At 39.3% G+C, this 25,490-nt stretch overlaps 1 long non-coding RNA gene across 1 annotated transcript in view; it reads right to left on the minus strand.

The window, feature by feature from the left end:
- Positions 1-25,490, minus strand: part of LOC101906304 (uncharacterized) — a 171,764-nt gene that overhangs the window by 11,599 nt on the left and 134,675 nt on the right. Inside the window, exon 3 of the long non-coding RNA XR_003034290.2 lies at positions 10,793-10,974. This is a non-coding gene — a long non-coding RNA (uncharacterized lncRNA). The remainder of the gene's footprint in view (positions 1-10,792; positions 10,975-25,490) is intronic.

Raw genomic sequence — 25,490 nt, forward strand, 5'->3', positions numbered from 1 at the left:
TTGATTTCTCTTTCTGGTCTTTCATTGTTAGTGTATAGGAATGCAAGAGATTTCTGTGTATTAATTTTGTATCCTACAAATATACCAAATTTATTTATGAGCTCCAGTTGTTTTCTGGTAGACTCTTTAGAGTCTTCTGTGTATAATATCATGTCATCTGCAAACAGTGACAGTTTTACTTCTTCTTTTCCAATTTGGATTCATTTTATTTCTTTTTCTTTCCTGATTTCTGTGGCTAGGACTTCCAAAACTATGTTGAATAAAAGTGTTGACAGTGGATTCCTTGCCTTGTTCCTGATCTTAGAGGGAATGTGTTTAGCCTTTCACCATTGAGAACGATGTAAACTGTGGGTTTGTCATATATGGACTTTGTTATGTTGAGGTAAGTTTCCTCTCTTCCCACTATCTGGAGACTTTTATCATAAATGGTTGTTGAATTTTGTCAAAAGATTTTTCTGCATCTATTAATGGTCATATGGTTTTTATTCTTCAATTTGTTAATGCTTTATCATATTGATCAATTTGCAGATATTGAGGAGTACTTGCATTCCGGGGATAAATCCCACTTGATCATGATGTATCCTTTGAATGGGTTGTTGGATTTGGTTTGCTAGCATTTTGTTGAGTAATTTTGCATCTATGCTCATCATTGACATTGGCCTGCAATTTTCTTTTTTGTGATATTTTTGTCTGGTTTTCAAATCATAGAATGATTCTGAGAGTGTTCCTTCCTCTGCAATTTTTTGGAGGAGTTTCAGAACTCTCCTCTAAATGTTAACTCTTCTCCAAATGTTTGATAGAATTCACCTATAATGAGTCCCTCAGTCGTGTCCAACTCTGTGACCCCATGGACTGTAGTCCATCAGGCTCCTCTGCCATGGATTTTTCAGGCAAGAATACTGGAGTGGGATTAGGCAAGAATACTGGAGCCAGCTGGCATTTCCTCCTTCAGGGTATCTTCCCTACCCAGGGATTGAACCTGAATCTCCTACATCTCCTGAACTGGCAGACAGATTCTTTACCACTGAACCACCTGATTCCCAAATTCTCAAATTAGGGAGGTGCAAATGTAAACCATGATGAAATACTGTTATGTACTTATTAGAATGGCTAAAATTAAAAAAAAAAAATACAACGCCAGATGCTATAAATGTAAGGAATGTAAAGCAACTAGAACTTTCATACTTTCCTAGTGGGACTGTAACATGGTTCAGCCTCTGGGGCTGGCAGTTTCTTATGAAGTTAAATATGTAATAACCATAAGACCTAGCATTTGTATCATTGAGTATATCCCAGAGAAATAAAAATGTATGTTCAAACACCTATACACTAATTTTTATAGTAGCAGTGTTTATAATCACCCAAAGCTGGAAACAACCCACGGTTCTTTACCAAGTGAATGGATTAAAAAATTGTGATACAGCCATATAATAAAATAATACTCATTAATGAAAAGGAACAAACTATGAATATAAGCAACAACTGAAATGAATCTCAAAGGCATTGTACCAAGTGAAAGAAGCCAGTCTCAAAATGTCAATATATGATTCTGTTTATGTGACATTCTTAAAAATGTCAAACTATAGTGATAGAGAACATTATTTGACAAGGGTTAGCTTGAGAGAGCTTTAGGAGTTTGGGATACTATTCTATATTCAGATTGTGGTAGTAACTATATAAATTTGTATGTGTATTAATATCCACTGACCTGTATACCAAAAGAGTCAAGTTTATTAAATGATAATTTATTTAAAGTGCAAAAAAAAAAATACACTCCCAGTATCTGATAAATCAGCAGCAACCTCTGTTGCCACCTGGTCCAGCCTATCACCATCTACCTATTGCGTTACTATAATAGCCTCCTAACTGGTCTCCCCACTGCCTCTTTCAAATGTATATCAGATAATGTCTCTCTTCTACTCTAGAGCCTTTGCTGGCTCCCAGTTTCTCTCAGCATAAAACCTGAAGTCTTCACCACTGCCTAGATGGTTGTTGAGACCCTGAGGGAACTCTGGGGGGTCCTCTGTGACCTCTTCTTCCGAGTCCTCCTCACTCACTGTGTTCCCGATGTACCAGCTCTCTTGCTACTCATTGAACACACCAAACCTTAGCACTGGCTGTTCCTTCTGCCTGGAATATCCTTTCTCCGAATAACCAAATGGCTCCCTTCCTCACTTCATCCTATTCTTTGCCGAAATGCCATCTTCAGTGTGTGCAACCTACTCTGACCACTCCATTTAAAATGACATCTCCGCCTGCGTCCTCCCCTTCCCTTTACAGCTTACTATTTATCCACAGCACTTATCATCTTCTAACATACAGTATTATTTATCAGGTAATACACTCAATTTCTGTCACCCCCAGCACAGACGCGCAGAGGTATAAGGTCTATGAGGACAGGACTTTTTGGCCCATGAAGGCACCTTCAATGACTGGCATATAGAGGTGTGTCAGTACACATTTGTGGAATGAATAAGTGAAGGAGGGAGAAAAAGAGGGAAGGAGGGAGAGAAAAGGCTAATTTGTTGTTATCCATGTGAGAAAAGGGAGAGGACAAGGAGGGCATCACCAAAAGATGACTCAGCGATGGACAGTAAACTAGAGCAGTGTGAATGCTCAGAGGGCAGGAGAAAAGGGCGAGGCCAGAGTGGGCTCTGGGAGCCAGCCTTAAATGCCATGCTAAAGAATTTGGTCCTCAGGTGGAAAGCATTTAAGTGACTGAGAAACGTAATGATGTTTGTGGAGAGTCAACGGGTTGAGGGCAGTGAGCTTGTTAAGAGGCTAATTGTGATCTAGTTATTTAAGCAAAAGTGATGACCTGAACTAAGAGTGTGGTGGAATCAACAACACAAAGGGGCATGTTCCAGAATCCTAAACAGAAACAGGAGGACTTCTATTAGATGTTGGAAGGGTAAGAAATGGAGGATGCACCCCCTTCCCATCCTCCCTACCCACCAAATTTTCCTTGTGCCGCTAGGAAGAAGAGCACAGGTGAATGGTTTTAACAAAAGAGGATGAGTCCAGGAGCAAATGACTCGTAGTGAATACACACCACTCTTCCATCTCAGCACCCTCATCCACTGGGATTGTTATGTCCAGAGTACCCTTCTTATTCCTCTTTCTGACTCCTAATTTAGCTTCAATTCACAGACCCTGACTCAGCTTATAGATATTATAAAAAATATACCCAAAGATTTTGATAACTATCCGAAAAGACAAGATGTTAGGAACTGATAATGAAGTTATTGGATGACTTATGGAGATGCGGATTGATCCCACTTAAAAAGCAGACATTTTCCGTACCAGCAGGAGATTTCTGTACCAGAAATATGTTACTGTAATGTAAGCGGCTCATAAGGCTCACACTGTTACAATGAGTTTACACAGGGTGCACTGGGGTTATAAAAATAAAAACATTAGCTTTCTGCACTGTCAATGCCAAATGTAAATACAGTGCTTCTATGTGTTCCCTTGATATTTGCCCTTGAGAAAGTTTTCAACCCACTTTTGCCTCTGTTTTCTCATCAAAAGGGACAAAATGATCTCTCAGGGCTATTGCAGTTCCAAAAATCAGGAATTTTTCTTCTTTCTTTGTGAAGAATCAGTTAGAGCAGGCATTGTGCATACTTCATGGATGGAAAACCAAGGCTCAAGAGGATACTTCCCTTTGAACAAGAGCCCACCTCCCCACTACCCTGATACCTGTTCCCATGAGCTACCCAATATCCAACTATTGCAACATTAAAAACAATCATGTTTTTAAGACTATAAGGATAAATCGATTTTATGATAGTTTTAAATTTTGTCAGCACACAAACACACACACACACACAAACCCAAAGTTTTTATTTTCTCTTTTGCAGCTAAAATAAATTTAAGTCAAGTTTCAGCCTAGGGAGGGGTATTCTTTCTTTTTTTGGCTATTGTAAAGTAATGGAAAGTGACTAACTCAGATTTAACTGCTGTGAAGTTTTGGACTCCTTTAAGAAATATTAAAGTGAATTAGGTGTTTTTTTTTTTTTAGATATTTATGTGAAGGAGGATGTTAAAAAGATTGAAAAAGAAGGCTAAATATGAAAAAATATTATAAAATATTGAGTTAGAAACTAATGTCATTATTTTTAAAAATAATTGAGTTGTCATATAGAGGAAAGTAAGTCAGGAAGAGAAAAACAAAGATTGTATATTAACATATATGTGTGGAATCTAGAAAAAATGGTACAGATGAAACTATTTTCAGGGCAATCTTAGAGACAGACCTAGAGAATGGGCTTGTGGCCACAGCAGGAAATGGGGAGTTGGGATGAATAGAAAGAGTGGCCTTGATGTATATACAGCACCACGTGTAAAATAGATAAATGGTGGGAAGCTGCTGTAGAGCACACGGAGCTCAAATTGGTGCTCTGGGATGACCTAAAGGAGTGGATGGGGGAGGTTGAAGGGAATAAATTTTTTCAAACTATAAATTATTTAAAGAAAATAGAGTTGTACATGTTATGTTTTAAAAACTTAAATCTGATAAAAAAAATGTTTTATAATGAAGTGTAATATAGTAACAGAAACAAAACCATAGATCCAGGAAGCTCAGAGAACATTACGTAGGAAAATACCCAAAACTCTACACTTAGGCACAGCACATTTGGACTAAATAAAATTATGGACAAAGAGAAAATCTTAAAGGAAGCCAGAAGGGGGTTTAAAAAACAAAACACCTTATCTATAGAGCAACAAAGATAAGAATTACTCTCAAGCTTTCTCTCAGAAATGCATGCAAAAAAAAAAGAGAAAAAACACCAACCTAGAACTCTATATCCAGTGAAATCCTTCAAAAGTGAAAGAAAAATACTTTCATAGACAAAAATTGAAGGATTTTGTCACCAATAGGTCTGCCTGACAAGAAATGTTTAAAAATAAAAATTCTCCAGAGAGAAGGAAAATGATAAGGTCAGAAACAGATCTATAGAAAGAAAGAAAGACTGTTAGAGAAGGAATAAGTAAAAGAATTCCTTGCTTCCTTCCCCTTAGGTATTGGAGCCCTTCTCAACACCCAGATTCCTCTACGTGCACTGAAATAATTCAGACACAAGCATGATGGACTGTTGTGCCTAAAAATTTTTTTTTTGCTTTCTTGCCCCACAGTTGCAATCTCTGCCTTTAAAGATTCAGGAATAGACATAGCAGGCTATCTGGGATCAAGGAAAGGTGGAATCTATCGCAAAGAAACTGGACAAAACTGTAAATAAGAAATGAAAATATGATGAAAGCTGTCATCCTCTTAACTTTATAGATGTTAATGATATACTTTATCATGTCTTACACAATGGAACATTTTCATATAGGATCATGATGCCAGTTAAATTATGTCATCACTTCAAGACCAATCATTCAGAGTTTAGGGAAGAAGAATTAAGTTTTAAGTGTAGATTTTATGAGCTCTTTAAAAACCAGAAATTAAAACAGTTTTTCAAACTATAAATGCAAAGATCAATGAAGCATCATGTAGGTTTTCATTTCTATATAAGGAAAATACCAGTTGCTATAACTTGCATAAAGAGAAAGCTCTTTGGGGTTCCCTTGCTTTTCTTAAGAGTTAAAAGGTTCTTGAGACCAAAAAAGTGAGAAAACCACTGTGTTTTAGCCCTAGCTTTGATAGACCCATTTCTTGCCATCCATGACCTCAGAAAGAGCCGTTTTTATGGAATCCCAAGCACCTATACATATCCCTGGCTGGGCCTAAGTCTTTGATATTTCTAGCTCAGGAAGTGGGTTTTGGATGACCTGAGGGACTTTCAACATAATTTTAGGGTTTTTTCCCCCTCTTTGGTTTTTTTGTCTATGTTATTTTCTTTTTTCCTCCACTTTTTTTTTCTTTATTTTCTTTTTTATTTAAAGAACTTTATTGAGGTATGATTGACATACAAACGGTTGTATGTATTTAATGTTCACAACCTGATGAGTTTGGGTAGAGTATATATCCATGAGGGGAAAAAAAACTATAAATGTGGTTTACTTAATTACATTTATATAAATAGTACAGCACTAATAATGTGATAGGATCAAGATTCCTTTTCTAAAGAAAGAGTCCAATGTCATGATTACTGTGTTCCTACAGTTCCCTTGGAATGGATTTCTTGTTTTTGCGCTCTTCCATGGCAATGGCACCCCGCTCCAGTATTCTTGCCTGGAAAATCCTATGGACAGAGGAGCCTGGTAGTCTGCGGTCCATGGGGTCGCTAAGAGTCAGACACAACCGAGCGACATCACTTTCACTTTTCACTTTCATGCATTGGAGAAGGAAATGGCACCCACTCCATTGTTCTTGCCTGGAGAATCCCAGGGACGGGGGAGCCTGGTGAGCTGCCGTCTATGGCGTCACACAGAGTCGGACACGACTGAAGTGACTTAGCATTTGCCTTAAAGGTATTCTGAAGTCTCGATCATACCTTCTGTTATGTTCATTCTTATTTCTAGAAGGTTTCCCTCCCTCCCAGAGCCATTAACCCTCATGTTCCCAACTGGGCCAACTGTTTTAGGTCTGCTGCCCCGTTTATCATTCTAGACGAAAAATGTCTCTACTCTCAAATTGAATTAATTGTTCCTCAAAGCTTCTTAGCAGTTATTGCTGAAAAAATGCTGTGTAACCGTAATGCTGCCTGACAAGTAACCCTGAAATCTCAATGGCAACAACAAACATTTACTGTTCTCACTTTGCTTCAGAATGTGGGTTGAATTCAAGACTTCTCCGTGTGTCTTTCACGTGGGGCCAGCAGCTATCTGGGGCGTACTCTTCACATGGAAGATGAAAGAAGAGAAAGACAAGCCAAATAAGTATATCAAAAGCCTGTGCTCATGTAATATCCACCAGTGTTCCATTGGCCAAAGCAAATCACATGGCAGCCCCAGCATCAAAGAAGCAGGAAAACATAGGCATGAGTGTATATGTCAGTGACAGGGAAGATGTGAACAATGGGAAGCAAGAGTCCAGTCCACCACAGGAACATATGCCTTATTCATTACTCAGCTGTTTTTCTAGGACCATCCTAAGCAAAGGTATATGGAATGTATCTCAAAATGTACTCTGGCTGTGGTACATATACACAATGGAATATTACTCAGCCATTAAAAGAATGCATTTGAATCAGTTTAATGAGGTGGATGAAACTGGAGCCCATTATACAGAGTGAAGTAAGTCAGAAAGAAAAATATCAATACAGTATACTAATGCTTTTTTATATATGGAATTTAGAAAGCTGGTAACAATGACCCTATATGCTAGACCGCAAAAGAGACACAGATGTATAGAACAGTCTTTTGGACTCTGTGGGAGAAGGCAAGGGTGGGATGGTTTGAGAGAATAGCAATGAAACATGTTATTACCATATGTGAAACAGATCGCCAGTCCAGGTTCGATGCATGAGACAGGATGCTCAGGGCTGGTGCACTGGGATGACCCAGAGGGATGGGATGGGGAGGGAGGTGGGAGGGGGTTCAGGATGGGAAACACACGTACACCCATGGCTGATTCATGTCAATGTATGGCAAAACCAATACAATATTGTAAAGTAATTAGCCTCCAATTAAAATAAATAATTTTTTAAATAAGAAAATAAATAAATAAAACAGAAATATACAATAAATTCCAAATCAAAAAAAAAAAAGAAAATGTATTCTGTCCTCCTACCTAATGGATAAAATGCCTTGAGAGCCTTGCTCCGGTATCTTCCAGTACCCAGAGCTGCTAGTGAGAAGCTTCTGGCCAGGAGTTACTTTGTAGGTGCTCCTTTCTGTCTCTCTCCATATTCTCTTTACCCCTGACATTTTAAAATACCTCAATGAGACAGATATAGATAATGTTTCCTTTATCATTGCCAGGCTGTAGTTTCTCTCCAACTGACAGACTTAACAAATCTTCCCATTTCATTTCACGACTCATTCCTGACCTCCTGTGCATCAAATGTTTCTAAGTATGGGGGCCTTTACCCCTCTGGGTTTAGTATAGTATAGGCTGCCACTTCCTTCAATATCCTTCATTAACTTTCTATATTTCACAGACTCCTTGAATCCTCTTGTCCACTGATGATCCTTGCCTCGCTCTCTTTGTGTTGAGTAGTTAGAGCCCATAAAACATTTTTTTGCTGTTGTTATTTTAGTGGGGTCTTAGGAGGGAGAAGTTATAAAAATGGCACACTGAGGTCATCATGTTGATTCAATAGTCTCAATATTTTATTTTTCTGAACACTTTTTACATTTAAATATAGACTGGAGTTATCAAGGGGACATTTAATGCAAGGATGGGCACGATAGAAACAGAAATGGTAAGGACCTAACAAAAGCAAAAGAAATGAATAAGAGCTGGCAAGAATACACAGAAGAATTATACCAAAAAAAAAAATCTTAATGACTGGGATAACCACTGTGGTGTGGTCACTCTCCTAGACCAGACATACTGGAGTGTGAAGTCAAGTGGGCCTTAGGAAGCATTACTACAAACAAAGCTAGTGGAGGTGATAGAATTCCAGCTGAGCTGTTTCAAATCTTAAAAGATGTTGCTATTAAAGTGCTGCACTCAGTATATCAGCAAATTTGGAAAATTCAGCAGTGGTGACAGGAATGGAAAAAGTCAGTTTTCATTCTAATTCCAAAGAAGGACAATGCCAAAGAATATTCAAACTACCATACAATTATGTTCATTTCACATGCTAGCAAGGTAATGCTCAAAATCCTTAAAGCTAGGCTTCAGCAGTATGTGAACTGAAAACTTCCAAATATACAAGCTGGGTTTAGAACTTCCAAATATACAAGCAGAGGAACCAAAAGTCAAATTGCCAACATTCATTGGATCAGACAGAAAGCAAGGGAATTCCAGAAAAACATCTGCTTCTTTGACTACACTAAATCCTTTGACTGTGTGGATCACAACAAACTGAAAAATTCTAAAAAGAGATGGGAATACCAGACCACCATAACTGTCTCCTAAGAAACCTGCATGCAGGTCAAGAAGGAACAGTTAGAACCAGAAACCAGACATGCAACAACGGACTGGTTCAAAACTGGGAGGGAAGTATGACAAGCCTATATACTGTCACCCTGCTTATTTAACTTACATGCAGAGTACCCCATGTGAAATGCTGGGCTGGATGAATCACAAGCTGGAATCAAGATTGCTGGGAGAAATATCGACAATCTCAGATATGACGAAACTGAAGAGGAACTAAAGAGCCTCTTGATGAGGGTGAAAAAGGAAAGTGAAAAAGCTGGCTCAAAACTCAACATTCAAAAATCTAAGATCATGGCATCTGGTTTCATTACTTCATGGCAAATAGAAGAGGAAAAAGTGGACACAGTGACAGATTTTATTTTGGGGGGCTCCAAAATCACTGTGGACAATGACCGCAGCTATGAAATGAAAAGAAGCCTGTTTCTTGGAAGGAAAGCTATGACAAACCTAGGCAGCCTATTAATAAGCAGACACATCACTTGCTGACAAAGGTCCATATAATCAAAGCTATGGTTTTTCTTGCAGTTCATGGGGTCGCAGAGAGTCAGGACAGGACTTGGTGACAGAGTTAACAACAATGGTTTTTCCAGTAGTATCATGTATGGATGTGAGAGTTGGACCATAAAGAAGGCTAAGCACCAAAGAATTGATGCTTTCCAATTGTGATGCTGAAGAAGACTCTTGAGAGTCCCTTGAACAGCAGGGAGATCAAACCAGTTAATCCTAAAGAAAATCAACCCTGAATATTCATTGCAAGGACTGATGCTGAAGTTCCAATACTTTGGTCACCTGATACAAAGAACCAGTTCATTAGAAAAGACCCTGATGCTGGAAAAGATTGAAGGTAGGAGAAAAAGGGGATGACAGAGAATGAGATGGTTGGATAGCATCACCAACTTATCAGACATGAGTTTGAGCAAACTCCACGAGATTGTGAAGGACAGGAAGCCTGGCGTGCTGCAGTCCATGGGGTTGCAAAGTGACTGACATTGTTGTTGTTCAGTGGTTCAGTTGTGTCCAACTCTTAGTGAACAACAACATAGATTATTTTAAATATTTGTAAAAGGTTATTTAAAATATTGGTAACAGAGAATGTAACATATTTAAGACTAGTATTTTAAAACCTGGCTGTAAAAAAAAAAAAAAACACCTGGCTGTATTAGCATTCAGTTTTTCAAAAGTAATTAGTTTGAATACGACTACTATTTACAGAAGAATTTGAAACATTACCAAAGATAGCCAGTTTCTCTAAGGTAACCCTGTCCAATTCACTTTTTTACAATGATGGAAATGTTCTCTGTGTGTGCTGTTTAATAAAATGGCTACAAACCACGTGTGGCTATTGAACATTTAAAATGTGCTGGTGCTACTGAGGAATTTAATTTTTATTTTATTTTCCCTGATTTAAATTTAAATAACCACATGTGGCTAGCAACTCCTTTATAGGACAATGCAGCATGGATCTAGAATTTTATTAAATGCACAGAATTAAAAATATGTTTTTAGGCATATATCACTTATATAAAGAAAATTACACCTGAAAGAGAGATATACGTAAGAAATCTTACAAGATATATGGGAAATATAAAGTTATGTTTATGACTTATACCAAGGAATATACTTGTTCCCTCAGTAAATATTTCAAGGACACATACCGTATGTAAAGCACTATGCCAGGTTCCAGGGTTACAAAAATGCAGACGCACAAAGCACCTGCCCCTCAAGGATATTCCAGTCTACTGAGGAATCACACATGCAGACCAACCAGCAAATACAATCAGAGGATTGCCTTACCTGCCTATGCTGGGAGTGAAAGGAGAGTGGCCCGTTATCCAGAAAGTAATGTTTGAGTCTTGACTCAAAGCTGAGATTAATGAGCAGGACGTTTCAGACACAGAGAACAGCGAGGGTAACGCACGGAGACTGACAGGTTCCAGAAAGGCCAGCACCGGATACTGCTGGAAGCTCCAGTGCAGCTGTGGGAAAATCAGGACAAGAGGTTGTTCTATGTCCGGTTCTAACTGTTTCTTCTTGACCTGCTTACAGTTTTCTCAGGAGACAGGTGATGTGGTTTGCTATTCCCGTCTCATTAAGACTGTTCCACAGTTTGCTGTGATTCACACAGTCAAAGGCCTTAGCATAGTCAATGAAGCAGAAGTAGATGCTTTTCTGAAATTCCTTTGCTTTTTCCATGATCCAGCCGATGTTGGCAATTTGATCTCTGGTTCTTCTGCCTTTTCTAAATCCAGATTGTACATCTGGAATTTCTCGGTTCGTATACTGCTAAAACCTAGCTTGAAGGATTTTGAGCATGACCTTGCCAACGTGAAATGAGCACAATTGTATGGCAGTTTGAATATTTGCACAACATGGTGATTCAATATTTCTGTATATTTCAAAATGACCACCGCAAGTCTAGTTACCTTCTGTCATCATACAAATAAGCTACATAATTATTAACCATATTTCCCACAATGTACATTTCATAGCTCTGACTCATTTATTTTGTAACTGGAAGTTTGTGCCTCTTAATCTCCCTCAGCTATTTCTTTCCTCTTCCTACTCCTCTCCCCTTTGGCAACTATTTTTTCTCTGTATCTCTGACTCTGTTTCTGTTTGGGTTTGTTTGTTCATTTTTGTCTTTTAGATTCCACATATAAGTGAAATCACACAGTATTTTTCTTTCTCTGACTTACTTACTTCGCATAATATGCTCTAGGCCCATCCACGTTGTCACAGAAGATTTCTTTCTATGCCTCAGTACTGCTCCATTTTGTATGTGTGTCTCTGTGTGTGTATGTATATATCTTCTTTATCCATCCATCTACTGATGGGCACTTAGGTTTCTTCCATATCTTGGCTATGATAAATAAACACTGGGGTGCATATATCTTTTTGAATTCATATTTTTGTTTTCTTTGGATAAATAGCCAGAAGTGGAACCACTGGATTAGGAATTCTTTTTGAGTAGCTGGTGAAAAAATACATTTTAACCCTGCATCAATTGGAATGAGAACAAATTCCTAATTACAGACCTTTCACTCAATAAACACATTTAAAATGCTGATGAATATCATACTACAGACTTTTGCAGCTCCAGAAAACACAGGATTTAACTCCAACATGCAACTGCAGAATAAGAGAAGTCATTCCAATTGCTTTTGCACTTTCCAATAAATCACAAATGTGCTTCTGTTAATTATCTGTTGACAGGCACATCTAATGATCTTATCTGCCTTTCAAGTTTGCAATTTGTATTCATTTCCATCGGAACTATTTGAAGTCTAAGAAATTTGGGCATTTTGGAAAATTAGTTCCTCTAAACAGTTACTTTTCCCTGAGAATTTAGTGCCATACTAGCCACAGAGAGTGGTAGTTTTTGGCCTAAGTCTTCTAGGGAGAGGCAGGGGATGGAGAAGAAATCTAGCCCAAGATTTCTATAAGCTTCAAATTTCTCTGAAACAAGACATAACAAAGTACAAAGGATCATTCCCTGATCCTTTAAACACACATGCACACACAAAAATCACTAAAATATTCTCAGTTAGGCTCAGTGAAAATAAAGTCCTGGGTTAACACAGTGAGTTTTAAAAAATAATAAAAAATACTTACCAAGGTGCCATGACCCCATCTTATTGTTGAGTTCAACTTTTCCATTCTAAATGCCTATTTTCTGTTTATAAGTTACTCCAAAATGTTCCTTTTGACCTTTGGGTCTGATATTTTTCTTGCCTCATCTCAATCCAAAGGCGAATTTATTTGCAATTTGAACTAAATCTCTTCAGTTATTTCAGTTACTGGAGTTTGAAGAAAATGGCTGCTTTGTGCTTTCAGAAATCGTTCATATTTTTTTCCATGTCTGAATGGCTTAAAATGACTTTGTTTTGAAGCTATAGAATTGAAATGGCTGTACTGAAGATCCAGTTTGAAAGGAGTTGGTTAAGAAATTTGGACTAAAGAAGCAGAAATGATGAGGCTCCATAGCATATAATTACAAGGAAACAAGTGCACACCCTCCCACATCAGCTGTCTTGCACACGCATGTAACAGTAGTCACAAGAGAGGTCAAAACCTACCCTCCAAAAATCAGTTTAAGGTGCATGTCTTACTTTTAAAGATTTGACATATAATGTCACAGTTTCTACAAAGGACATATTCATATGCAAGGAACATCCATGTGATTTTTGCTAGAACTTGGAGAATATGGTGCAAAATACACTACCAGGACTTGAATGCTCTGGATTCTAGCCCAGGTTTTCTTCTGATGTTTATTTATGAGTCTAAGTTGGCCTCTGGTCTTGTTTCATCATTCTGTCTACAAAATGAAAGAGGACCTGATATGCAAGCATGCCCCAAAGAATTAACCATACCATCCATGTTTTTCAAGGGCATTCCTTTTAATAAATAGCTTTATTTTCACCTACTGAAAGCCAGGCTATGTGCTAACTAATGCTGCAGGTATGAAGATGGATAAGACAAAGATGTCTGCTCAGTAAATTTCCTGAATATAGAAGAGGCTGATGAAGTGTAACAGTATAGAATAAATATAAACAGAGATTATTTCCAATTAAGATTATTTTGAGTCTCTTACACTAAAAAGTGAAAGTATTGGTCACTCAGTCGTGTCCAGCTCTTTGCACCCCATGAACTGAAGCCTGTCTCCTCTGTCCAAGGATTTCTCCAGGCACGAATACTGGAGTGGGTTGCCATTTCCTTCTCCAGGGGATCTCCCCAACCCAGGGATCAAACCCGGGTCTCCTGAATTGCAGGCAGATTCTTTACCATCTGAGCCACCAGAGACTAAACAAAGTGAAATAGGTATAGCCAACTAGAAAAGTAGAGAGTAGACAAAGGTATTGCTCTAGATATAAATTCCTATATATCCAAAAGGGAAAAATTTTTAATTCAACCTAATCAACCCCATTTCACCTCCAGTTCAATCCAGGCCCTCCAGGTAATAAATACACAAAGAAGTCAGCGTGCTTGCTAAACAAATGCATTTTTAGAACAAGTTCCTTAGTTGCTCACTCATCCTCTTCCCAACCAGACTGTTATCTTCAAGCCCTACACAGGAATTCTGGAGCTCTACAAAAAGGGCCCATCCTACCAGCCCCTCTAGATAACTATAATTTTAGATAACTAAAGTTATCTAGTCCCTCTGTCTGAAATTAAACTCTTTATTCTTCAAACTTCCCATGCATTTATACCTGCGTCTCCTAAAAGAACTACTGCTTTTCCTAAATTCTTAATCACAGTTTTTTTTCAAATTTTAAAAATTATTGTGCATCTTGCAGTCAGTGGGTACATTTACACTGAGGTTTCTTTTTTTCCAAAAATATGTTATGAAATCGTAGTGGATCTTGTGCTGATTCATTAATTCAAAAAAAATTTTTGAGCACTTGTTATGCACTGGACTCTATGCTAGGCACTTGGGCCATATCTCACATCCTTTGAAGATCTGTATCTCATGACAATTTCAAAATTTATCAAATGTGAGGCAAATTCAAAGCAGTTGGAGAATATTGCTTTTAAAATCTGGATTCAAAACCTACTACTTACTTCTTGATTTGGATTTTTATATGTATATTAAAATGACTTTTTAAAAATTTACAATGATATCATTCTAACAAAGTGAGGTTTTGGAGCTGAGACGCAATGAACACATTACAGTGTGTGCTACGGCGATGTGGAGCCACTATCCACACAGATGGTATTGATTTTCATTTCCTGTGAGGCTGAATCAACATGTTGTGGCTAATGTCTACGTAATTTAATGTATCGAATAAAATGTACCATTGCTCTCTACTGGGGGATAAAAGATCTTACTTTACTGTGGTATCCTTGTGCTCTAAAAACCACAACAGACATATTTAACAATCCTTAGTTATTAAAAATCAACCTAAGAAAATCTTTCCTATTTCTCAAAAAAAAATATTTTTTTTTCTTTAACTCATTTGTGTTTTTTTATATCAGAGAAGAAGAAAGGTAAAACACGTGTTAATAGAATTTTCTCTTAGGCTAATGAGTTTTGCAGATAAAATTCCATTAGTGTCAGTATCGTAAGATGTCCACAAAGTGCCTGGAAGGGTATATGGCAAGAATTAACAAGCTAAGTCATCGGTGCCAAACGGGATGCTCTCCTTTTTGGACTCTATGGCAGGGTGGGCTAAGAGGGGCCCTCCCTTCCTGTGCCCCTCTTCAACCTCCCTGCTGGGTGACCAGGGCTCCCACCTGACTCTCTGACTGAAGCCATTCACTGCAGCACCTCTCACATCAGTCTCCTGTGGTTTCGTCTCCTCATTTATTAAACATGAGACAACTAGCCTCAATCTGCCAACCTCACAAGATTTTTGTGGGGAGTAGGGTTAAATAACATGTGAAAACACTCATAAAATTATAAAGTGCAATACAAATGTACGTCATACTTTAAATGGTATTATGGTTTCTCATTATTAATGTTTGGAGCATCGCACTCCAAAATGCCTACTCCAGTGACCATCAAGCCTAGCAGTCCTTTGAGTCTGATTGGTCAGTGATTCAGTTTTCTGGCTGCAGATCCTGAATGATGGTTTTTAAAAGGGCATCCAAATTGATAAAATGTGATGGGAGAAGTAGAAGTAGTTTTCGTATATTAGGATGTTGGCCATTTTATCACCACAGGTAGTGGTTAACAATCACTTAAGAGAATTTTGATTTTGCCCACTCATTTTCTTCTTCAGATCTCTCCAGAGAGTCTTTGCTTGCTATTTTGTGATTCAAAATTGTGAGAAGAGGGAAGACTGAAAAGAGGAAAGGCTCTTTTGTCTATGGGGCAGAAGTTTAATTGAGCCAAATAACTGACTCGGTGTAAAAGCAAAGAGGACTTAAGAAATGTTGCTGAAGGCTATGTGTTCTCTTCAGGGGGCTTATTAAATATAAGTAAGGAGACTGGGCATATTAGATATTTTTCAACTTCCAGGCTTTGACGGCTATACTGCTGTAAGACTGGACCACATAGGTCATAGCTTCATATCAACATTTATTTAACACTAAACTCATGCCAGATAACATATGTAATCACTTTTTATATATTGTCCTATTTAATATTTGCTCTAGTCCTGCAAAACATGCTGTTGTACCCAATTTTTTACACAAGGAAACCCAGGCTTGAATTTAGAGCCTGCCACAGTAATACAAACTAGAATGTTTCAAAACTAGGACTTGAATTTCAGAGACTGACCTCTCAGTCACTCACTATACAATTTCATGCAAACTAGTACCTGTTCCCCATTGGTAGATTGTATAGGAAAAGGGACTTTGATCAGCTGTGATGAGGGAAAAGAATGGAGAGAAGTGGAGTCTTTAGTTTCCCTTCTCTAATCAAGTTGGTGCCTCAAGTTCAGGAAAGCAGAGTTATAACAGCCCTCCTTTCTGTAGGTTAATGACAATTTTGCTATTTATTGTTAAAGAAACATGTACCCCATGGTGCACACAAATAGCTTTCAAACTAACATTTGAAAAGAATACAAGAGCAAACAACTACATTCCCCATAAGCAAAAAGGAAGCTACTTACATGAAATTAGATTACCTGTCTATACTTAAAGTAGGGGCATTCGCTGTTATCTTTGTAACTGGCAGATTAATTCATAAGTAATCCCAAGAAAAGACATTGAAAGAAAGTGAAAATCACTCAGTTGTGTCTGACTCTTTGCAACCCTATGGACTATACAGTCCATGGAATTCTCCAGGCCTTAATACTGGAGTGGGTAGCCTTTCCCTTCTCCAGGGGAGCTTCCCAACCCAGGGATCAAATCCAGGTCTCCTGCATTGCAGGCAGATTCTTTACCAGCTGAGCTACCAGGGAAGCCCAAGAATGCTGGAGTGGGTAGCCTATCCCTTCTCCAGTGGATCTTCCCAACCCAGAAATCGAACTGTGGTCTCCTGCATTGCAGGCAGATTCTTTACCATCTGAGCTACCAGGAAAGTTAAGACATTATGATCAATTAAATCTATAGCCATATCTGGATGTTTCTGCTTTAACAAAAATGGAAAGAAATTCCTTTTTAAAAAAAATTTGTAATTAAATAAATTGATACACATAATGATGCCATGGGTAAATTATTGCTGCTGCTGCTGCTGCTGCTAAGGCGCGTCAGTCGTGTCTGACTCTGCGACCCCATAGACGGCAGCCCACCAGGCTCCCCCATCCCTGGGATTCTCCAGGCAAGAACACTGGAGTGGGTTGCCAATGCAGGAAAGTGAAAAGTGAAAGTGAAATCACTTAGTCGTGTCCGACTCTTCTCGACCTCATGGACTGCAGCCCACCAGGCCCCTCCGTTCATGGGATTTTCCAGGCGAGAGCACTGGAGTGGGGTGCCATCACCTTCTCCAGTAAACTATTGGGTTACCCAAAAAGTTCATTCAGGTTTTTCTCTAAGATGTTATGGAAAAACCCAAACAAAATTTTTGGCCAACCAAATATAAACAAAATTACCAGATACTTATCTGATTTATAGATAGTCTGCTAGGCTCAAGTTGATTCTGTTGTCTTTGGATTCCTAACAGTATCTAGTACACTGGCTTACCTATATAGGTGACCATTGTATTAAAGAATGAACTTGGACAGCTAACAGATTACAATACATATACTTGTTCAGGAGAATATGATTCTTTTTAATTTTATTTTATTTGAGTACAGTTGCCTTACAATGTTGTATTAGTTTCTGATGTACAGCACAGTGAACCAGCAGCTTTGCGTATAGATATATCGTCTCTTTTTTGGATTTCCTTCCCACTTAGGTCACCACAGAGCACTGAGTAGAGTTCCCTGTGCTCTACAGTCATTTATCATTAGCTATCTATTTTATACATTGTGCTCCTTTTCAGTAGCTTCAGTCGTGTCCAACTCTGTGACCCTATGGACTGTAGCCCCCCAGGCTCCTCTGTCCATGGAATTCTCCAGGCAAGAATACTGGAGCGGGTTGCCATGCCCCTCTCCAGGGATCTTTTTCACCCAGGGATCACACCTGGGTCTCCTGCACTGAAGGCAGATTCTTTACTGTCTGAGCCACCAGGGAACTTTATATATAGTAGTGTATAAAATCCCAATCTCCCAATCCACTCACCTCGCCCCTTCCCCCATTGGTATCCATACCTTTGTTATCTATGTCTGGTGTCTCTATTTCTGCTTTGCAGATAAGTTCATCTATATCACTTTTTTAGATTCCACATATATTTGTTAATATACGATATTTGTTTTTCTCTTTCTGATTTCACTCTGTATGACAGTATCTAGGTCCATCCATGTCTCTGCAAATGGCACAGTTTCATTCCTTTTTATAGCTGAATAATGAATGACCCAGATAATCACGATGGGGTGATCACTCACCTAGAGCCAGACATCCTGAAATACTAAGTCAAGTGAGCCTTAGGAAGCATCACTATAAACAAAGCTAGTGGAGGTGGTGGAATTCCAGTTGAGGTATTTCATATCCTAAAAGATGATGCTGTGAAAGTGCTGCACTCAATATGCCAGCAAATTTGGAAAACTCAGCAGTGGCCACAGGACTGGAAAAGGTCAGTTTTCATTTCAACCCCAAAGAAAGGCAATGCCAAAGAGTGTTCAAACTACCTCACAATAGCACTCATCTCACATGCTAGCAAAGTAGTGCTCAAAATTCTCCAAGCCAGGTTCAACAGTACTCGAACTGTGAAACTTCCAGATGTTCAAGCTGGATTTAGAAAAGGCAGAGGAACCAGAAATCAAATTGCCTACATCTGTTGGATTATCAAAAAAAACGAGAGAGTTCCAGAAAAAATCTACTTCTGTTTTATGGACTATGCCAAAGCCTTTGACTGTGTGGCTCACAATAAACTGTGGGAAATTCTGAAAGAGATGGGAATACAGACCACCTGACCTGCTTCCTGAAAAATCTGTATGCAGGTCAAGAAGCAATAGTTAGAACTGGACACAGAACAACAGACTGGTTCCAAATCAGGAAAGGAATATGTCAAGGCTATCTATTGTCATCCTGCTTATTTAACTTGTATGCAGAGTGCATCATGAGAAATGCTGGACTGGATGAAGCACAAGCTGGAATCAAGATTGCCAGGAGAAATATCAATAACCTCAGATATGCAGATGACACCACCCTTATGGCAGAAAGTGAAGAAGAACTAAAGAGCCTCTTGATGACAGTAAAAGAGGAGAGTGAAAAAGTTGGCTTAAAACTCAACATTCAGAAAACTAAAACCATGGCATCTGGTCCCATCACTTCATGGCAAACACATGGGGAAACAATGGAAACTGTGACAGACTTTATCTTTTGGGCTCCAAAATCAGTGAGGATTGTGACTACAGCCATGAAATTAAAAGACGCTTGCTCCTTGAAAGAAAAGTTACGACCAACCTAGACAGCATATTAAAAAGCTGAGACATTACTTTGTCAACAAAGTCCATGTAGTCAAAGCTTTGGTTTTTCCAGTAGTCATATATGGATGTGATAGTTGGACTATAAAGAGAGCTGAGCGCCAAAGAATTGATGCTTTTGAACCGTGGTGTTGGAGAAGACTCTTGAGAGTCCCTTGGACTGCAAGGAGATCCAACTAGTCCATCCTAAAGGAAATCAGTCCTGAATATTCACTGGAAGGACTGATGCTGAAGCTGAAACTCCAATACTTGGCCACCTGATGTGAAGAACTGACTCATTTGGAAAGAGACAGGATGAGATGGTTGGTTGGCATCACTGACTCAATGGACATGAGTTTGAGTAAGCTCTGGGAGTTGGTGATGGACAGGGTAGCCTGGCATGCTGCAGTCCATGGGGGTCGTAAAGAGTCGGACACAACTGAGTGACTGAACTGAACTGAATATTTCATTGTATATACGTACCACATCTTCTTTATGCATTCCTATGTTTAACATTCCTATGTTGATAGGCATTTAGGTTGCTTCAATGTCTGACTATTGTAAATAGAGCTGCAACAAACTTTGGGATGCATGTATATTTTTGAATTATGGTTTTCTCCAGGTAGAGACCTAGGATTAGAATTGCTACATCATATGGTAGTTCTATTTTTAGTTTTTAAGGGAGCTTCCATGTTGTTCTCTATAGTGGCTGTATCAATTTATGTGTATATAAAATACATATATTTCTTCAGTAGAAGGTGATTCTTGGTTAACTGCAACTACCTTTTTGCAAAGGCCAGCTGAATTCTAGCCTTCAGTGGCTAGGCTCAAATTGATAGATTAAATGTTCAAGAAAACCTTTTAATTCAGCACAAGTTATTATGCTAAATAAAATATTTTAAATGTTTAAAAATCGGTAGCAGAGCTGTTGAGAAGTAAAGGATTTCTTCAGAAGCCAGAAATAAAATAATAAGAGCCAACAGAGGTGAACAAGCATTAGTGGCAACTTTTGCCCTACAGATACATGCTGAGGCTTTCTGCTGAGAACTGAGCAGCCAGTGTGAAGATCTGGTCAGCCCGTGGTGTGATCAGCTGGACTTGGGGCACTCAGAGCTTCCACTAGGTTAATCACCTCCATCCAGATGCGGCCTCTTCCAGGACTCTGAGGAGCACCACTCGGACACAGTGAGGACTTGCAGAGGACAAGTCCTGTCATGTCAGCCTGCCCACACCACTGCCTGGACTCGCTGAGTGGAGCCTAGCAGGATCTGTGCAGCCTGACATCCACTCCATTGTGCAGATGGACCACTGTGGTTAGCAGTTTAGACTGTAAAGCTATTACAGGAGGTGGTGATCCCGGTGCCTAAGGATCCATGTGTACAAACCAAGACGCAGCTGCTTAAGAGTTTTGAATCTGGGCAACTAGGCAGAGTCTTGTGGAATACAAAGCTCCGTAAGGTGCATCTCATCCATCTTCATTCACAGAGGCATAGATTTTTTAGAGTTTTCATTTCCCAGGGCTGCCATGACAAATGATAACAAACTGAGTGCTCAAGACAACAAAACTTTATTCTCTCATAGTCCTGATCCTAGAAGTCTGAAATCAATCGGCAGGGCCTTGTTCCCTCTGAAACTTCCAGGGAAGATGCCTTTCCTGCCTCTTCCTAGTTGCTGGTGGCTCCCAGCAATACTTAGCATACTCTGGCTTGTAACTACATCGTTCTAATCTCTGCCTCCACAGTCACATGGCCTCCTTCTCTGGACATCTGTGTCTCTCTGTGTCCACTCTTCTTGTCAGGAAACCAGTCATTGGATTTACTGCCCACCCTCATCCAGTATGACCTCATCTTAATTAGTTACATCTGCTAAGATTCGAGTTCCAAATAAGTTACATAAGGCTCCTGGTGGGCATGGACTTTTGGGGGGAACACTTATTCAACCCACTACAGAATATATGTCTTTCTGCGGCAGATGTGCCCTCTTAGCGGCATTATCACTAATATCTTTTCAAAGTGACTGCTATGATAGTGTCTGAGCAGTTTACAAATTAGAAGAAAGTTCAGTTGAATTGCATATAGCCATTTCAGGCAAAAAGGAAATCTGATTAAACAGGTTGCAAATATTTCATTTAGAAATTCTCTATTTAATGTCTTAATGTAGTATTATTAATAGTATACAATTTAATAACCCACATATTCATCAACAAGTAGACAGAAAAAATTGAGGCCAAACAATAGATTAAATACAATAATAAAAATAAATAAAACTCAGCTATAGACAACAACACAAGTTAATCCCAAAGCCATAATGTTGAGCAAAAAAACAAAGGTCACGGAAGCATACATATATATGTGACTCAGTTTATATGAAATTCAGAAACTCATGAAATTAAGTGATTTATTATTTAAGGATACATATATATGTGGTACGGAGAAGGCAATGGCACCCCACTCCAGTACTCTTGCCTGGAAAATCCCATGGACGGAGGAGCCTGGTGGGCTCCAGTCCATGGGGTCGTGAAGAGTCAGACACGACTCAGCGACTTCACTTTCACTTTTCACTTTCATGCATTGGAGAAGGAAATGGCAACCCACTCCAGTGTTCTTGCCTGGAGAATCCCAGGGATGGCAGAGCCTGGTGGGCTGCCATCTATGGGGTCGCACAGAGTCGGACACGACTGAAGCGACTTAGCAGCAGCAGCAGCAGCTGAAAGCCAAGAGGTGATGGGATTAAGAAGGACTCATGGCATAGGGAAATACAGAGGCATTGTTTTTTTGTTTTTTTTTAAATTTTTAACGCAGGGTCTGCTCTCTCCGGCCACCTCTCGGGTTGCCACACAGCCGGACCCCGCCCCCCGCCTCAGCGCGATACGCCCCCAGCCGCGCTCGCCCGGCCCGCGTCCGCCATTGAGAGGCATTGTTATGTTAAATTCAGAGGCATTATTATTTTTCAGACTAGGTGGAGAGTACATTGCTGTTCATTTTATTATTTTTACTGTACATTTACATTATATGCCCTCTTCTATATTTGTATCAGAATGTAAAAGCCAACCTAAAAAGGCTGTCATCCAGTGAGAGCTTTGTGTTTATTTTTTAATATCCTCCATAGCTGCTTCAACGTAGAGACTGTCTTGATATTTTTATAAGAATAAAGGATTAATATAAGTGGAAATAGAATCATGTGAGTATAAGAATATCATGACTCTGGGATTTAGAGAAGTCCCACTAAATCCAGTTGCCATGTCTTTGATATACTGAGCAGTGGCTGCCAACTAGAAAGAGGATAAGGACACTAATGGGGGTGGGGGTTGTACTTCAGAGGGATTAGCTACCGGTTGTTCTTCAGAGGGACTGCACCACTTCTTGTTATTCACTGCACAAGTACGGAACTTCTCAAGCTTCATCCTATCAATTGCCCAAGTTGTCTGTTGTCTGAAAATGTGAGGCAGGCCAGCCAAAGATAGAGAAAGACCAGTTTTAAGGGAAACTATCCACAGCAACTTTAAAAATAACTCTGGGCAAGCTTGCATCCAGTCGATAAAAAAGTTCTGGAGATCTAATGCATCGTATAGTGAATACTGTTGTTGTTCTGTCACTCAGTCGTGTCTGACTCTTTGCAACCCCATGGACTGCAGCACGCCAGGCTTCCCTGCCCTTCACTATCTCCCAGAGTTTGCTCAAATTCATGTTCATTGAGTCAGTGATGCCATCCAACCATCTCATCCTCTGTCGTCCCCTTCTCCTCCTGCTTTCTATCTTTCCCAGCATCAGGGTCTTTTCCAATGAGTCAGTTCTTTACATCAGGTGGTCAAAGTATTGGAACTTCGGCTTCAGCATCAGTCCTTCTAAAGAATATTCAAGATTGATTTTCTTTAGGATTGACTGGTTGGATCTCCTTGCAGTCCAAGGGACTCTCAAGAGTCTTCTCCAACACTACAGTTCAAAAGCCTCAGCTTTCTTTATCATCCAACTCCACATCCATACATGACTACTGGAAAAACCATAGCCTTGACTAGATGGGTCTTTGTCAGCAAAGAATGTCTCTGCTTCTTAATACACTATCTATGTTTGTCATAGCTTTTCTTCCAAGGAACAAATGTCTTTTAATTTCGTGACTGCAGTCACCATCTACAGTGATTTTGGAGCCCAAGAAAATAAAATCTGTCACAGTTTCCATTGTTTCCCCATGTATTTGCCATGAAGTGATGGGACCAGATGCCATTATCTTTTAGTTTCTGAATGCTGAGTTTTAAGCCAGCTTTTTCACTCTCCCCTTTCACTTTCATCAGGAGGCTCTTAAGTTCCTCTTCACTTTCTGCCATAAAGGTGGTATCATCTGCATATCTGAGGTTATTGATATTTCTCCTGACAATCTTGATTCCAGTGTGTGCGTCATCCAGCCTGGCATTTCACATGATGTACTGTGTGTATAAGTTAAATGGATGACAACATACAGCCTTGACATACTCTTCCTCCAGTTTGGAACCAGTCCAGTGTTACATGTCTGGTTCTAACTGTTGCTTCTTTTTTTTTTTTTAATACAAATTTATTTATTTTAATTGGAGGCTGATTACGTTCCAATATTGTATTGGTTTTGCCATACATCAACATGAATCCACCACAGGTGTACACGTGTTCCCCATCCTGAACCCCCCTCCCAGTTCCCTCCCCATACCATCCCTCTGGGTCATCCCAGTGCACCAGCCCCAAGCATCCTGAATCATGCATCAAACCTGGACTGGCGATTCGTTTCACATATGATATTATACATGTTACAATGCCATTCTCCCAAATCATCCCACCCTTGCCCTCTCCCACAGAGTCCAAAAGACTGTTGACCTACATACAGGTTTCTCAGGAGGCAGGTAAGGTGGTCTGGTATTACCATCTTTTCAGGAGTTTTCCACAGTTTGTTGTGATCCACAGTCAAAGGCTTTAGTGTTGTCAATGAAGCCAAAGTAGATTTTTTCTGGAATTCTCTTGCTTTTTCTATGATCCAACAGATGTTGGCAATTTGATCTCTGGTTCCTCTGGCTTTTCTGAATCCAGCTTGACATCTGGAAGTTCTTGGTTCACATGCTATTGAAACCTGGCTTGGAGGATTTTGAGCATTACTTTGCTAGCGTGTGAGATGAGTGCAATTGTACAGTAGTTTGAACATTCTTTGGCATTGCCCTTCTTTGGGATTGGAATGAAAACTGACCTTTTCCAGTCCTGTGGCCACTGCTAAGTTTTCCAAATCTGCGGGCATGTTGAGAACCGGAAAGGGATCTTAATTATAACCATCACAAACAAAGAAATAATAATTGTGCGACCTGACAGAGTTGCCAACTGACGCTACAGTGGCAATCATATTACAATATATAATCCTATTGTGTGTATCAAATGAACATGTTGTACACCTTAAACTTATACAATGTTACATGTCAAGTATCTTTAAATTAAAGAAACAAAACAAAGCTCTAGTGAGACTAGCACAGAGAGTCAGAGTCAAAGGAATCTGTTGCTCCTTCTCTTGGTCTCAGGGGTCAGCGAGGCAGGTATGGTAGAATTATAAAATAAATAAGGCACATCTCAAAATAATTCATGTTGTCTAACAAAACAGTGAAGATAAATTAAAAACATCTAGCCCCGTACTAACAACGCTATTCCCACAGACTCACCCCGCAACCAATCTCCATAGCCCTATTATCTGTGTTTATTCATTTCATGCCACTGGTAGCAATTCACAATAGTGCCATGAAAAAAAATCTGCTGCCAGAGTGGAGACATATAGTTTCAAACCTTATTTAAAATCAAATCTTCTCATAGCTTGGTTTCTATTCAGGTCAACATAGTTTCTCTGAGGCCCTGGGCCGGCAATCACACTAATCTGCATGACCACCAGTGTTTAAACAGGTCCCTTAGTTTTCAATGAATGACCTTCTATGTACTATCAGACTTTTGATACATAAATTAACTGCCCTTATTTTGTAGGCCTGGGGCAGGAGAGGATTGGCTGTAGATACAGAGCTGCATAAGTAAAAGATAAAGGCATAAAAAGCAACCCTCCAAAAGGGAAAACAAAAGTAGTGAAATGAAGGATACATAGCCCCTACTCAGAGC

This window comes from Bos taurus, chromosome 4, assembly GCF_002263795.3.
Source record: "Bos taurus isolate L1 Dominette 01449 registration number 42190680 breed Hereford chromosome 4, ARS-UCD2.0, whole genome shotgun sequence".
NCBI lineage: Eukaryota > Metazoa > Chordata > Mammalia > Artiodactyla > Bovidae > Bos > Bos taurus.